The sequence below is a fragment of the Centruroides vittatus genome, unplaced genomic scaffold (genome assembly GCF_030686945.1).
Source record: "Centruroides vittatus isolate TY-2023 unplaced genomic scaffold, ASM3068694v2 contig_875, whole genome shotgun sequence".
Lineage (NCBI taxonomy): Eukaryota > Metazoa > Arthropoda > Arachnida > Scorpiones > Buthidae > Centruroides > Centruroides vittatus.
In genome coordinates this window covers 2259670-2276579 of record NW_027122567.1, presented here as the reverse complement: position 1 = coordinate 2276579, position 16910 = coordinate 2259670, and the positions used below count along the sequence as shown (strand labels likewise).

The 16910-nt window shown below is 32.4% G+C and overlaps 1 protein-coding gene and 2 long non-coding RNA genes across 3 annotated transcripts in view; 1 reads left to right on the top strand and 2 right to left on the bottom strand.

Moving 5' to 3' along the window:
* Positions 1 to 16910, bottom strand: part of LOC136983000 (anillin-like) — a 64679-nt gene that overhangs the window by 47598 nt on the left and 171 nt on the right. The window lies entirely within an intron of this gene.
* Positions 6917 to 7155, bottom strand: LOC136983056 (uncharacterized). The gene is made up of 2 exons (XR_010881975.1): positions 7077 to 7155; positions 6917 to 7002 (listed from the first exon to the last, which is right to left on the bottom strand). It is a non-coding gene; the product is annotated as an uncharacterized lncRNA (long non-coding RNA).
* On the top strand, positions 7295 to 7681 carry LOC136983051 (uncharacterized). Its single transcript, XR_010881971.1, has 2 exons — positions 7295 to 7361; positions 7461 to 7681. It is a non-coding gene; the product is annotated as an uncharacterized lncRNA (long non-coding RNA).

Sequence of the window (16910 nt, the reverse complement as noted above, 5' to 3'; positions counted from 1 at the left end):
CCAAAATTTAATAGCATCAATTCTCCTAATACACAAACCCCCCTGCAAAATTTCAAAAATTTTCGACAGAAAGCACAGGAGTTATTAAGCTTTAAAGACGATGAACAAAATCTTTCACTAAGGGGCCGTCCATAAATTACGTAAGGGCGATTTCGGTCATTCTAGATACCCACCCACCCCTGTGTAAGAAACCGTAATAATTTCTTTGATCTCCCTTCCCTATCTTACATAATATTTAGGCATAATTTTTATAGAAAGATTTTAACGAAAATAAATTTTTTAACGAAACCCTAAAAACCTTAGGTCCAAAATATATAATTATTAATTAGTTAATTAATATGTACTATTATTTATAAAAGACTATGTGAACAAATTTAAAAATATAAAAATTTAATGAATTCGAATAAACAATTTATTTTAAGAACTTTATTTTTTAATTATTAACAATCTTTTTATTATTATAATCATTAATCATCATCATTATATTCATTTTTATATTAATTTTAATTTTCACAAAAGGACGCAAAATACTTTGACAGATCAACTAGCACGTGTAAACAGAAACGTCATACAAAATAAAACAAGAGAGAATAGAAACCACAGTCCGTTGCCATATTAATTACATCATGGCTAAGGCCAAGAAAATAAACTACATGCTGCTAAAATGTGCTAGGTGCACCCGGGGTCTAAATCATAAAGCTTATAAAAAACTCTATATAATGGGGCAATACAACCAACGCTACTTTACGCGGCCTCTAGCTGGGGTCATGCTACTGAATTGTTACTACAGTAGAGCGTCGATAAGTGGAACGTCGGTAAGTGGAATGACCGGAAAGTGGAACGATTTTCAGTCGGACTGTGTCGTGCTGAATCGAACGTTTTTGATACTAAATTTACTTCTAAAGTATAATTTTCATGTTTTTATATTCTTCAATATATTTATTTTGTTTGTACAAAATGCAGAAATAATTTTTAACGATACGATAACCTCGATTATTATTATAAAAATTTTCGTTAGGCTTAAAATCGACGAAAATTCAACAGGAAGCGATACGCAACGGAGAAAAATTTGAACATCGGACAGGTTAATGTATTTTTTCGTACAAAGTCGGAAACTGGAACAAATCATTAACTGGAAGGACCCCAGTTCCCAATTGGTTCCACTTATCGACGCTCTACTGTAGTTACAAGTAAATTACTCTCTCTCCAAGGACAGTTTGCCATCAGAATTTCAAAGTGCTGCAGAACTGTTTCTACTAATGCCTCTCTTATTCTAGTGGAGCACCTTCCTTTGCCACTATGTATTGTAAAAAAGGTTCTAAACTACTACATCAGAACTATCAACATCAAGGCTCAATAACGGTCTCTGCTCCTATCTACGGCTGTTCATACGCTACCATATTGCAATTACCCTACTATCTCTGATCATCACCCTGTAAACAAGGTTATCCCTAGGGTACATTTGGTGTCATCTGCTTCCTCTATGAATAACCATGCAGACAATATCTACACAGATGGGTCCAAAAGCCCCCTTCATGTCTGCTCGAGTATCTGTATCTTCCTTCAAACTGACATATTTTGCCCAAAATATATTAAAAGGTACAGATATCCCCACATAAAGCTGAAGATGATGCTGTCTACCAAGCTGTTCAGTGGGCCACTACCAAACAAAACTGTCTATCAACATTTACAGTGATTCTTAGTCTGTCCTAAAAGCTCTATTAAATCCCAATTGCAATAGCAATAAAATCACATATATCCAGCACCATATTAAAAATCTTGTAAATAAGATAACTTTTATGTTTGTTCGTGGCCATACTGGCATACTAGGAAATGAAAAAGCCGACTTTGAGGCTATGCCAGCTGCAAAGGACTACACTCACATACCTCTCTCACGCAGCAGCCTTAAAAATTATATTTATTACAACTAGGGATTGCAATTGCTGGATCCCTCATCCAGCAATCCAGCTGGATCCAGCGCATTCTTCGGCCTGCTGGATCCAGCACTTGGTGCTGGATCCAGCGCTGCGGATCCGCAAATACTCAATTAACTTTCTAAATAATTGCGCAAAAGTCTACGTTGTCGCGTTGCCGCTTTGCTAACTATTAGACTGCTACTAATTACTTACTCACTACTTTACTAACACTAATAATTAAATTACTTATAAATAAACTATACCTTAATCAATCCAGCAAAATTTAATAAAATAATAACGTATTCAATCGCTTTTAACGATCTTCCTCAGTTACAAAAAGTACAACATTAACTATAGAACATAAAATGTGTTTCGAATAAATATAAAAAGAATAGTGCTTAATTACATCCCATTTTTTTAAACAAGATACATAGATGTACTGCCAGGTCTGATAATTTTCGTATTGTATACCGACGTAATCCCACTGTTTTCAAACTTTTAAGAAACGATAAAAAGAAAGAGGATCGGAATTCAACAACGGGTATATATTCGGTGCCTTTACACAACCAACGTTTCAATTCCAAGCTTGTTTATGTGGGTGCAACGATGCGCAGTTTAAAACAAAGGCTCAAGAGCACAAATATACAATCAGTAAGAACCTTGACAACACTGCGCTGGCATCATACGCAAGACAGAAGGATGTTAACGTCCAATGGGGTACGAGCGGCAATTATAAAAACGACGACGAATAGGCAAACGGTCAAACATCTTGAGAGATTGGCAATCTGCAAGGTGCACATGACAACTGGTTGTATAAACCATAGAGATGCGGACTCATTGTCTACCATGTGGAAATCCTTTTACATTAATTAATGTTATTAACGGACAATGCTGGTTTCGTTGTTATATCTTATATACAGTAATACCCCGAACTTACGCGATAGGTGGGACCGAGCGATAACCGCGTAAGTCGGGGTATAACTTCGCATATAAATACATACAAATTATTTTTAATTGGAGCCGGAGACTAAAGAAAACAATAATTTAGAAAAATGTTTAATAAAATCTTAGATAATACATATGTATAACAAATTATATTATTAAAATCGTAAATCGAAGTTATTTTGTTATAGAAGGCTTCCTAAAATCTAACAAATTCGTCTGACGGCTCAAAGATTTTTTTTCTCCCGCAAAATTTCCTCGTAGCATGCTAATAATTTTTTTATTTCTCGTTTTGTAGAAATGCGCTCTTCGTTTGAGTCTATATTTTCTAAAATTTGTAACCTCTTTTTAATTAAACTGAGGCCTTCTGTCAAGTTTCCAACCGTCATTCGATCATCTGATTGAACAGGGTCTAAAGGATCAAGTTTTGCCAATTTACAAATTTTCATTTTTGTATCGAAGTCTTTGGAATGTAAAGTTAACATTATTAAAGATGGAGTTTTTCTTTTCTTGTTTGATGCAGAAGAATCAGTTCTACTTCGTTTGGATGACACAGTAGAGTCTCAAGTCTCCGTAGATATAACAAACACAGAAATAAATAAGACAAAATGAATTGTAGCTATGCGTCGATTCCGCGCGACACGTCCGAACCTGTAAGCTGAACAATAGTTTGGGGAGGTGAGTAATCAAGGGTTGCGTGGCGCTCAATCAAAAGACGAATCGTCGAGATTTGAAAATCGCGTAACTCCGGGTTCGCGTAAGTCGGGGTAGCGTAAGTCGAGGTATTACTGTACAGGATGTTTTTTTTTAAACTGACGGTACTCAAGAGACATCTGTAGAGCAATCTAACAGCCGGACTGTCGCCAAATTTGGGAGAGTGACTAAGGACGACATGGGAAAGAGATTCCGCGAAGAAAAAAGTAGTACCCAAATTTGCCGGTAGGGGTGGATTTGGCGCTGTTGTAGCGAAACAGCTAAGAATCTGCATAAAATCCAGCTGCAATTAACAAACACACGAATGAATAATCAGACAGAGGTTTCAGTGTAATAACGAAAGTTTAATTAATCAGCAAATAACCTTCTCCCTTCTTCAATGCGATCACCGTCCTGCTGGACAACTCATTGCATCCTGAACACCGTGTTCTCTATGGCCGAACGTAACATGTCCGCAGGAATGTTCATCACAGTTCGAGAAATGTTGTCCTTCAAAGTCATCAAGTTTGGGACACTACCAAGATAGACCTTGGACTTTAAGTAACCCCACAGGAAAAAGTAACATGGGGTTAGATCCGGGGAGCGAGGCGGCCATGCAAGTGGAAAAAAGCGACTGATGACCCTTTCTTCAGTGAAGTGCTGGTAACTTTTTCGCTACAACAGCGCCAAATCCTCCTCTACCGGCGAATTTAGGTATTACTTTTTTCTTCGCGGAATCTCTTTTCCATGTCGTCCTTAGTCACTCTCCCAAATTTGGCGACAGTCCGGCTGTTAGATTGCTCTACAGATGTTTCTGAGTACCGTCAGTTGACGGCCGGATGGCCGAGCGGTAAAGGTGGCAGCCTACCGCTCTGGGGGACCCGGGATCGAATCCGAACGGGTCGAATAATCCCCAGGAATTTTTCGGGGGGTGGTCCGTTCGGATATGTCGGGCCCCGTTCCTCACCACCCGGTTGCCCCATTGTGGGCCTGGCCGAACCTATAATGGGCCTACTAAAAGAGGCCCTCTTAGTGCCCACAGGGCGGAAAGAGTTAAAAAAAAAAAGAGTACCGTCAGTTAAAAAAAAACACCCTATATATATTTTTTTCCGCTATTTATTTTGTTTATTTATCTATATTTTGTCCGTTTGGGCGTTTTCCGTTAATTTTTATATTTATTCCAAACACATTTTATGTTCTATATTTGATGTTCTATTTTTTTGTAACCGAGGAAGATCGTTAAAAACAATTGAAAACGTTATTATTTTATTAAATTTTGTTGGATTGATAAAGGTGTAGTTTATTTAACTTATTCTACTTCCAGTACATAGTTTTATATACTTATAAATAACTACAGACTAATATGTAGAGCCTATATATGAAAACTGGTAAGACTGATAGCCACTTTGCCACTGATTATCTGTCCTTACATTATTATAATATAATATATTAATATAAATTAATCAGTAGAATTACCTTTGCTATTATTTAACTTAAAGATTACATTATAATTATAATCTAACTAAACATTTAAAGTTAATTATCTCTATCTCAAGTGTTAAACCGAACCAAAGTTAAGTTTACTACCTAAATGTGTAAAAAGTTTTACTGATTTATAGTGACCAGTCTAAATAATAAAAGCTTCTTAAGTATTTTTTAAAAATGTTTTATTTCATTAAAAAAAACATAAGGATAGATAGATAGACAGATAATACTATTGCACCAAAAATACATCCACGCTGGATCCAGCTGGAATGATTTTAATCCAGCAAAAATCCAGCTGGATTCAAAACACTGCTGGATTGCAATCCCTAATTACAACGCTATGCAAAAGTGGAATCGACAATGGTTGAACAGTATAACTGGTAGAATAACAAGACTTTATTTTCCTAGTGTTGAATGCAGGTTCTCGTCGCCACTTAGAGATTTAACGTTTGCTACTGCTCAACTACTTACTGAGCATGTATAACCGGGCAGAAACTGCCTCTTGCGTTTGCTCTACAGAAAACCTAGACACCGTCGACCATATAATCTATTATTGTCCAATTTACGATCAAGATACTTATTCTGAAATTAGAAATCTTTACGCTTGGTTTCAGGTGGCCATATCCATTCGGTAAGCTTGTTCAGAAGCCACTGTTTGATGATTTTTACAATTATGTTCAAAAAATATTGAAGATAAGACTCTTTATAATTTCTAGTTTTACATTTTAGTTTTCACTAAAAACCGAATACTAATTCATGTTTACTTTGTATCATGTATTTTGGTTTATGTATTCTTAGTGTTATACATCCATAGGAGTAATGCACTTATTCAAAAAAAAAAAAAAAAAGAGCGAGACAACTACACGGCCTTTCTCCCATGATAAAAAATGTGTGCTAGCGTTATTATTCTATTATGTCACACTTGATGGCGTTAGTACAGTACATCGAGCGTTCTTAATAGAAACCGCCGAATTAAAGCCAAATTCAAAACTCCACCACTCAACAAGATCAAAAAATAAAAATAAGAATATTACGTAAGACGAGATCTATTACCCCCTACCCCTGAGTAAGAAATCGTAAGAAATCCTTGACTCCCCACCCATGCCAAAATACCTTACGTAATTTATGGACGGCCCCTAAATCTATACATATAAGAAAAAAAACCGCGAATTATTTGCATTTCTCGGCATTTCAAGGTCTCGAGTCCAAAAATGTAAAAATCTTGGGGGTCATTTTTTGACCGATTGCCATACTTTCCCTCTGTCACATATAACAGAGCCGGGAAAATAGGGATAACGTTTCGCGAAAGCGAAGCGCAGTTTTTCGATTCACTTTATGCATATAAATTCAAATTGTGAGAATTTCCAGTAAATAATGTCTATAACGAAAATGTACAATTTCTTGTTTTTTTGTTTAGTTTAACTGAAATACCTGATATACAGATAATTTTCATTATCAGTACAGTACAAAACAATTTTTTTGTTTTCTTAAAAAGTCTAAAAATATACAGATAATAAATTATCAGTATAGTACAAAGGGAAAAAAAATAATAATTAAATCTATCACTCAATCTTTAGATTTCTGAGATAAAGTAAATAAATATATTTATTTACTTTAAGTAAAATTGAACTAATAGCTTATTCTTTCTACCTAATGTGTGTAATAGGATTTACAACTATTTGTCTATTTGTTATATACCACACGATTTTAATAGACAATAAGACAAGAATATTAAAATCGCGTAAAATTATTTCATGGGTAGTATTGAAACAAATACATATTATAAATTCTCGCTTCGTGTCTGGGTTAATGCTTCATGATGTAACTTAATTTGGCTAACTTGCATAGTTTATCACACCTTGTAAATGATGAAACAGAGATCAAGTTCAATAGTATACGCTTTATTTGTATGGAAAATGCATTTCGAACTCAGTCCCTCATCAGTCCAAACAGCAAGCGTTGATGACTAAATAATTAATATTACAGAAAATTATTTTTCAGTTAAATAATATTTTAAATTATCAGACATTTAAACCGTACCTATAAGAAGAATTTCTTATACAGTGTATGTATGTAACGTACACACACACACACACACACACACGATGATCTTGCTCTCAACCGAATCGTTAACTAAAGACTGTACATTTACCTGTTTAATACATATATATGTTTTTTATATAATTTATATTTCAGTTTCCTCAACCTACAAGTTGTGATAGGTCTGTGCAATTAGCCAACCTTGAGCTACTACATCAGGAAAGTAAAATTAATCAGTTGAACATGTTATTTTTCATTTTTAAATTGTCTAAATGGATAGAATAAGTATATTTATTTTATTAATTTTTAAAATAATTATCTAATTATTAATATTTATAGAATTGTTTGCAAGCAATTATTTATAAACAATTTTTGTTTCGTTAGATTGTGTTGAAACTACAGTACTCTCCGCCTTACAACCTAACTGTTAAGACGTTGTTAAGCGCGCAGTCTTATTTCCTAATAAGCTAAATATCAAAGATACGTTCCAGTAGTTTTAACTATACAGAGAAGGTATTATATACCGTAGATAAGAATATCGTTTAAAACATTGTTTTATGTACAGTACAGTACAAAATTCTAGTAATAAAAAATTTTGAACAGATCGTAACTTGCATATGTCTATTATCGCGTGTTTGTGACTGATCTTTCATATTGTTATTGAAATTAATTATGTAAAAATCATTTCAGATTACATGGGATAACTTTCTATTAAATGTCAGAAATTCAATTACTTCTGTATCAGATTAAATACATTTAAACAAAGACAGCAATTATATATATATATAATTTGTTCTGTATTACTTTTAAAATTCAAGAATCAGTCATTTCAAATAGGGGACCAAGATACGGATCAGATCGGGTCGAAAAACTTCAGAACTTTTTCGGATATCTCTGATATGTCGGCTTCGTCCCCGCCATCCGGCCGCCCTATTATGGGGCTGGCCGAACTCATAATGGAAATGATGATTTAAAAACGTCCAATTATTGTTTATAGGGTAGAGAATTAAAAAAAATTATATATACGCAAGAACAATCAACAATTAGTTTGCTAAACCTTCGTTCAACGATAAATCATTCTGCGCATTAAAGCAATCAAAATCAATATAATTAAAAATTGTAGTAATTAAGCTTTATTTTACTATTATACCTGAAACTGTATCTATAATTAACCTGAGAGTGTATCTCTATAAATACTATGAGATGAATTGAAGCACATGCTTCAGAAAGATCGTATGTTACAAAACTGGTTGCAGTCTTAACCATTCTGTATTGAGAAATATGGTGTAGAAAAATAACAACTAGAACTTCGTAGCGTAGCGATGGATTTCGAACTTGCGTTAGATCCTTCGGGGCGCTAAATTAAAGTGACTTGTCCCTCTGCATAAGCAGTAAATTCTTACCTCTGTTCTAAAACTTCCTTAGTTAACTTGCATAATAGATGTTGTGCAGTTTAATACGTTAACATAAGTTATGCAAGTATTATGATATATATACATATAATGTCAATTTTTCGAAAAAAATGAAGAAAAGACTTGTATTCAAAAAAAATTTTGGCAAGGGTTTCGCCATACTTCGAACGTCGGTAGCGCGCTCGTTTAAGTTTTCTCGATGCAAAATTTTCCCATTGATTCAACATGGGACGATCTTTGCCCTGCCCCCGATATTTCCCGTACTAGGTCGAATTTTAAAATTCTGCCTCCGTAACGACACGCTATTTTATTACTTCTAATAATGTGCAAAATTTTCTTCTAATCGATCAGGCCATTACTTCACAAAACGTGCTTCGGCGATTTGTAAATTTGAGTCGATGCGCTTCAAAATTTAATTACTCTATGAGGATGTTAAACATGCGTGATCGAAACATACTGCAGAAAGCGTTTGTGTTATTCTTATTTTACTCGTTATAATCAGTCACTTGAGATAAGTTTTCTTTGTACAGTACATCATATGTTTCAATTGTCAACAAAACCTTCATATTTTAATAGATTTCATTTGAAACCGAAAACAAAGTTCAAAATATATCTACAAGTTATATCGGAACGTCCATGATACCAAAATAAAGACGGCCGGATGCCCAAGGTTAAAAGGCGTCGGCCTGCCGTTCTGATGAACCTATGTTCGAATTCGGTTCAGGAGCTTTATACTGTTTAAACGAATGGCCGGATGACCGAACGTTTAAGGTGTCATCCAATAGGTCTTGGAGATCCGGAAATGAATCAGGTCGAATCGAAAAACGCCAAAAACTTTTCCGGGTGAACCGTCCCGGATATATAAATCTCGCGTACCTCTGTGGGCTTGTCGAACGATCGAAGAGCTTGATAAAAAGATCCTCTTACTAACAGGGCAGGAAGAAAACTATGCTTACAAACTTTAACCAAAATCAAGTCTTTGAATTCGATTGCTTTCTGATTTGAACAGAACAGAGTTACCTACAATAATCCCCGTGAATATCCTAAATACAGAATTTTATTTTCTTTTTTTCTTTTTTGACTCTTTCCACCTATGAGCGCTAAGAGGGTTTTTTCATCTTTCTTGTCAAATTTGACCAGGCACACAGATTAGGGCGGCGGTTGGTAAGGGACAGGATCCTGGCATATTCCGGACAGACCACAACTCGGAAAATTTCTGGGGTCGTTTGCCCGGATTCGATTGGTTTTGTTTATTTGTTTACTGCAGCGTGACACATGGGTGATCCGCCAAGGGAAGATGACTCCCGGGAGGAGACTCCTTCCTAATTTACGTGTTACAAATTTAAAGAAAACCCGAAAAACTCCACGTGGCAACCCATTGACGAAACGTGAACCAACGACAAAACTACTAGTGTTCAGTGTTCAAATCCTCGGCCCACCATTGGCCGAGTATCCACTCGGCCACTGGTGGGCACCGCCCAGATTTGATTCTGGATCTCCTAGAGCAGGTTTCCACCTTAGTTCCCCAGCCATCCCGCCGTCACTTAAAGTATATCTATATATCAATAATTATGCTGTATGGGAATGAAATTGGTGTTTTATCAAGATTTACAACATCCGCTCTCATTAATTGTTGACCAAATGGCCAGATATTTTTCATTAGCTTGTAGAAATACATGACTTTAGTCAATTACTAAAAGCATAGAAAAATTTATATGCTTATAATTATATTTTCATTTTAAAAATATAGCTCGTGTGCATCTTGAAGTTTTCGCTGGCCCAACAAATGAAATTCGATGTAAAATATTTTCTACGAGTTATCATTAAATAAATGGAAGAACAAAATGCACGGGCATTGCACCTGAACGGTTTTAGACAAGTTTCTCATTTAATTAATTGATTTGCGAGTGCAATAACAAATAAATATAAAGACTGCACAAAAACTCCCTATAAATATTTTTGTGATAAGTCTGGATTATATTCATAATCGTGTATTATGGATACATTTTGTATAGTTCTATAATGCGTAAAATTTCGCATATGAATCAAACTTTTAAAATCATAGTCAGAAATGTATAAAATGCCTATATTAGATACATATATAGTTCTGAACAAATTGTATTTAGCATATTAGCATAACTGTAAAATAGATGTGCATAACATAACCTAGTGTCGGCTCTTCAGTGCATTTTTTCTGGCGCCAGAGGTAAGAATTCATTTTTTTTCCAAGAAAAAGTTACGCAGTGTAGTGATACACTATAGGATTTCTCTAACGAGATCCAGGGAGTTTTTAGGAAATTCTGCAAATTTCTTAAAGTTCACTTTTTTTCCTTATCTTGTATTAAGGTTGAAGAAATTTTGCAAATAGAAAGTATAACTCAAACTGTTCGAATACATCTTTATATTTGAACAGTGTATTTATTAATTTTAAGCCTGCTTATTAGTTTAAATTTTTGCTTGTTATGGCATGTCACAGATTGTTAATAATGATATGTAGCCTATTTGTGGCAGGACTGAGAATTCTTTACTTGTCAGAACCTGTAATATCTTGAATAATTGCGCCGATGCTGTCTTAGTTTTTAACCATGCACAGTAGCTTCAATAACTGCATTATGTCGAGTTGTGCAAATAGGGCAAGGATACAAACTAGTATCAAGTATGCAAGTACGAAGTTTTTCTTCTTAAATCTGATTATGAAAGCCATACGAACTGCCGAATTATCGGGGTATAAGCTTGATGCAGCTATTAAAGCAGCAGAGGTAAGACAAATCAAGAATACTAGAGAGCAAAAGTACTGCAACGCATCTCGAAAACGAATTAAAAATCTTTGAGGCTACATATTTCGGCATAACAGCAGTTAAATCCAAAAGCAATTAATGCTATCTGATATAGGTTGCGCGCTCAGTCTGGTTACGAAGAATTATAATCTATATCGAACTGTAGTTTCATTGCCTAAAAAATAGTTATGAGGCTGTCCAGAAATTACGTAAAGACCTCGGTGGGTGGGTGTACACAAATCAAGAATACTAGAGAGCAAAAAAGTACTGCAACGCATCTCGAAAACGAACTAGAAATCTTCGAGGCTACAGGTAAGAAAACACACGTCTTCTCTTAAATGCATTTAAAACGATTCCACCCACATCAATTGAATCGGAAAGAGCATTCTCGGTAGGAGGATTTTCATTACTAAAATAAGTACAAGATTGAGTGATCGATGTATTGACCATCTTTGCTTTTTAAAATCTTATAAAAATTTACAATATTATTTTGCATCAATGTGATTTATTTAGAAAACGAAAATTAGCTTCTAAGTTAGAAGTTTGATCTAAGTTCATTTTTTCTTTTAAATTTTCAACTCAATTCAAAAGGCATTTTTCTTGTAAGCATTTTCCAACGAACTTTAATAAATTTTTTCTATTTGTGAAAAATTCTACCTAATTCAAAAGGTATTTTTTTCAAAGGTAAATTCTACCTAAAATTTTTAATATATATTTTACATAATAATAATAATAATAATAATGCTATTATTATTAGAGATCGCAGGACGTATTAAATTACTTTAAAAATGAAAAATAATTATATCATTCGATTTCAAGATTTATTTTATATCTTAAAAATAATTATATCCCAAGAAACAATCACTTTTTCTCAAATCCCGGGAAAAGCAAAGGACCTGGAAAAAAACCCTAATACATTGTATAAGGCGTAAGCTTTACAATTCGATTTAATGAATGAAATTTTCATATAATCAGAAATTTCGCTCGTTTTTCCTACATCTGTAATATTAAATTGATATGAACCAAATACTGTAAAATTTTAGTCTTTAATCGGTTCTACATACAAATTAATCTACATGTAAGTAATATGGTTAAAAAGTCAGCAAAATATCTATAAATGATGTATGTAATTGTTTTGTCAATTAATATACTTTTATTAATTAATAAACTAATACAAGCAAATTTACATTTCTTTTTAATCCGTTACGATAATGTTATTAGCAAATTCTCTATAGTTTTTAGAAGGATAATGTGTTCATTGCATCGTTTCACACGATAGCAACATCATGTAATTTTTACTTTAGTAAAAATATATAGTAGCAACAAAAAGGACGATCTTTTGTCCTAGGAAATAGAAATTTTCAGTAGTATAACCATGTAACAGGTTGTAGAGATTTAATTATAGGCGATTTTGGACCATCTGAACAAATCGTGTAGTCCTGGTTTAGCGAAATCCGCGCACTTCTACAAATTTCACCAATGGGAAATCGATAAAATATTTAATTTATAAAAGGTTATTTGTGCGATTCTCATATTACAACCGTTAGAAGAAAATGTCTGTAGCATTTTAAATATTGATTTATTTATTGAACTATAATAATAATAAATATCGTATACACTTCAATGTTTAAATAAACCGGATGTTTTCTCGCCCTACTATTCATAGCGCATGCTGAGCCGAATGTTCCTACGAAACAGGTCTATTATTAATAATATAGTAAAAATTCGTAATCCGACATTCAAGTGCCGGGTGCTTTCCCCGGAACAGGAATTATGACAAGTTATTAATAATGCCGGATTACCGGGCTTTCTTGTATTTTAGCATTTTCTCAAAATTCGGTTAAGCTATGTGGTACAAAAAGCGCAGAAATATTTCGTACATTGCTCCACATTTTGTACCAACACATGCTTCCTATCTGTTTATGCAAGTTCAAAATTAATCTGAAAATGATAGTGCATTAGGCTTTTCAGTCTTAATACTTGTGTTAAGATTGAAAAACCTGCAATAACGCTAATGAAGATGTTATTGGACAAAATCAACATTAATGACACATTGCATATATGAAGGTCATTCAAATGAAACCCGACCAATGGCTTTATTTAGTAGGTATTTAGTACATTACATTAAAAGTATGTACTAAATACCTGATGAATAAGGCACTTGTCCTACTGTGACACCAGACACTCGATTCAGTGCTTATAGAACTCGGTGGTTTGACATCTGCACCATTCCCGAACTGCATCATCCACCTCAGCGTCCGATTGAAACTTATGCCCTTTCAGGTGCCTCTTAAGCTCGTCGAAAACGCACGTAGACAAGTCAGGACTGTATGCAGGATGCTAGTGTTTTCCACTTGAATTTCACGAGGAATTCCCTGCACGATGCGCGCGATATGAGGGCGGGCGTTGTCATGAAGGATGACGACACCTTGCGAAAACAGACCAGCCGCTTGGCTTGATGGAAGCTCGCAAAAATTTTAGTTTTCACGTACCGAGAAGCATTTGTGGTAGTTCCACAGCAGTAAACTCCATCAGCTCAATTGTTGACGTGCTTGAAAGTTGAACGGAGTATCTAACTGGCGCGGTAAACAAACAGCTTGTTTGTAGGTTCACGTGACAGCAGCGTCACATGACACTACAGTGTTTCCACCTACATTTAAAATGGAGAATGATTCGCAACACACATTCTGCGCTTTGATATATCCGTTGATCGGGTTTCATTTGAATGACCGTCAATTATTTTCCATACATGTACCAATTTTCTGTCCAATGTTCTTAATGTATGTTACTAAGAAATTTCAATTTGCAAAATAATAGCAAGATGAATCATCATCAGACAGTTCGAATTATTGCCTACATTTAAGAGGGTGCCTGATTACAGGACATTCCAGATTATCAGGTTCCCAATTAACTAACTTCTACTGAAATTTAAATTAGAATAAGAATTGTCTGTTTATTTAGAATATCTTTAAAAAAATTAGTAGAAAAATTTCAGTATATATGAAAAAAACATTTTGTTTTATACCGTACTTAAGAATATAATCATTAGCTAAATTTTACAATAACTTTTACTTATTAGTTAAATGACATGGGATAAATATGGAATATCAATATCATAAAGACATTGTTTTAGAACTGTGGTTGAGTATTAACAATATCAACAAATCACAGCTGAATTGCAAATTTTAGTATATCTCCAGTAAAAGTTTTTGTTTTCTTCAAGAAGAAATAAACATTTAATGAAGTAATCAATGCCTATTAAAACCAATTATATGTACACATAGAATCATATAAAGCAGTACAAAATTGAGAGAGTAAAACTTAGTTTAAGCAATAAACAATTTATCATTTTCAATAAATATAGATATTTTTATACTTTTTATACTGTATACTTTATTTTATGCATACAGAATATAAAAGGTTTTAACATGTAGTAAACCTTTTAATCACATGTGATGTGTATGTAGTCTATGAGAGGATAATTAGCAGATCAAATTAATAATATAAATTGTTTATACAAATCCTAAACATTAATTTATGTAATATATTAAACATAATGGTCAAGTTATCAAAATATCTTATTTTGAAAAAGATTACTATATATTTTAACCCTGCGTGAATCGCTAAAATTCACATTAAATTATCAATCATCATTGTGACAATGTATATTATATAATAATGTAATTTAAAATTGTAAATGATTGCAAAATTATAAAAAATTTTATTATACTTTACAATATCAACAGAAATTAAAATAATTTAATTCACAGAAATTTGTTTTATTAAAATTTATCATATAACTGATAATATTATACACTCTTATTTCCATTTTATCATTATTTTGTATTTTCATTTTGTTTAAATTAAGATATAATTCAATGTAATAATTTAGTGTAATCTCATTGCCCGTGTTTTGAGATTTTAACTACTTTCTTTTGAAAAGTACATGACTTTCAAATTTTTCAATTTTACTAAATTAAACTTTCTATTATGAGATTTTTGCTGTATCATGAATTTACTCTTTAATTTTTTTCCTTACATTTTATGATATTGTATTCATAATATTCATTCAGAAGATATTCTTCTGAATGAAAATCTTTAAGAATTAATTTTTTTATGAATGAGATCACTTGTATGCTAAAATTATTATCTAGGACTTACATATTTCTATATGAATTTTGATAAACTAAAAAATATACTGTACAAAAACTATTAATATGCAACATTATGAACTGTTGTAAGTGTAACAGAATAATACTAAGGATAAATTTTACTTTCAGAAATTTAATCATATAAAAAGAGATTAACAACAATTCTGATGGTTTTTCGATGAATAATTAAAATTATAGTCTTAGATTTGATTACATATACAACCATTAGAATTGTTAAATTGTGAATTAGTTTTAAACTTAATATATTTAAAGCAGATTATATAAATTTTAAACAATCAGTTTTATTCATTATTTAAAATTAGTAGTTATATATTTTTTCAAGTGCCTATCTATCATATTTACATTTGAAGTGTGTGGGTTTAAAACAAGTAGCCATTTCGATTACTACATTACAGCGCATGTTAACAGCTAAACAGCAATATATTTGAATTTAAATAACACTTTTTAACTATAACATGCATCATATTATGATTAAAGTAAACAAAGAAGAAACTTCTTAAGTTTAATTTTTCCATTTCCTCTAAAGCTTTATGGCACCATATTTAAACCCAAACCCTTCATTTATTACATTTATATGTACACATAATAAACATTTCAGTTGTCATTTATACATGTAACTAATTTCAATTCTACCAATCAATATATTTTTTTATTAGTAACGCTTAACATTTCTATTTAAAAAACTATACTTTAAACCAAGTCGACAATACTTGTCAAACAGTTTATCAAAATAAAACAACTATGAGTCATTATTTTAGAATTTTTAAATTATGATTTATATGATAACTCATTTCCAAAAATAACTGAGCATTCGAATATAATCATACAGTATTTTTTTATGAATAAAATGATAAAGTTGTTTAAAGTATTTTTACATTAAATCTACTAAATACACACTTGATTTACAATGAATCTTGAATCAGGTAAAAAACAACCTGACTTATCAAAAAGTATTTCCTATTCTTTGTAAGTAAGAATTTTATAAACAAGAATCAAAGATCAGGTTAAGGGACAAAATTCTGCATCTAAACTGATAAAAATAGTAACCGAGATTTGAAAATGTTTAACATAAAATCTGTTTTGTATCTAATAAATGACATCAACTGTCAAACTAACAAAATCACTTTTTAAATTAAAATTTTAACAAATCAAATTGATAAACTATTATTTTTAAACAATTTATCTGTTGTATAACAACTCATTTTGAAATATTTACTAAGTGAATAGAATCTGAGATAAAGAAAGGACAATTCAAATAATTGATACAAAATATACTTAAAACGTTAAACTACAGTTTAAATTAATATTCAAATAGTAAATGAAATGTAATTATAAATATAAATTATAAATAATTTGAGCATTCAAACGATAGCGTGGTGTAAATTAACTGCGCTAATCGAATATTTGTGCTTAACTCTATATTAAATCGTTAAATTTCGTTATTTTTATATAGTAAACGGTGGCTTTTACTTA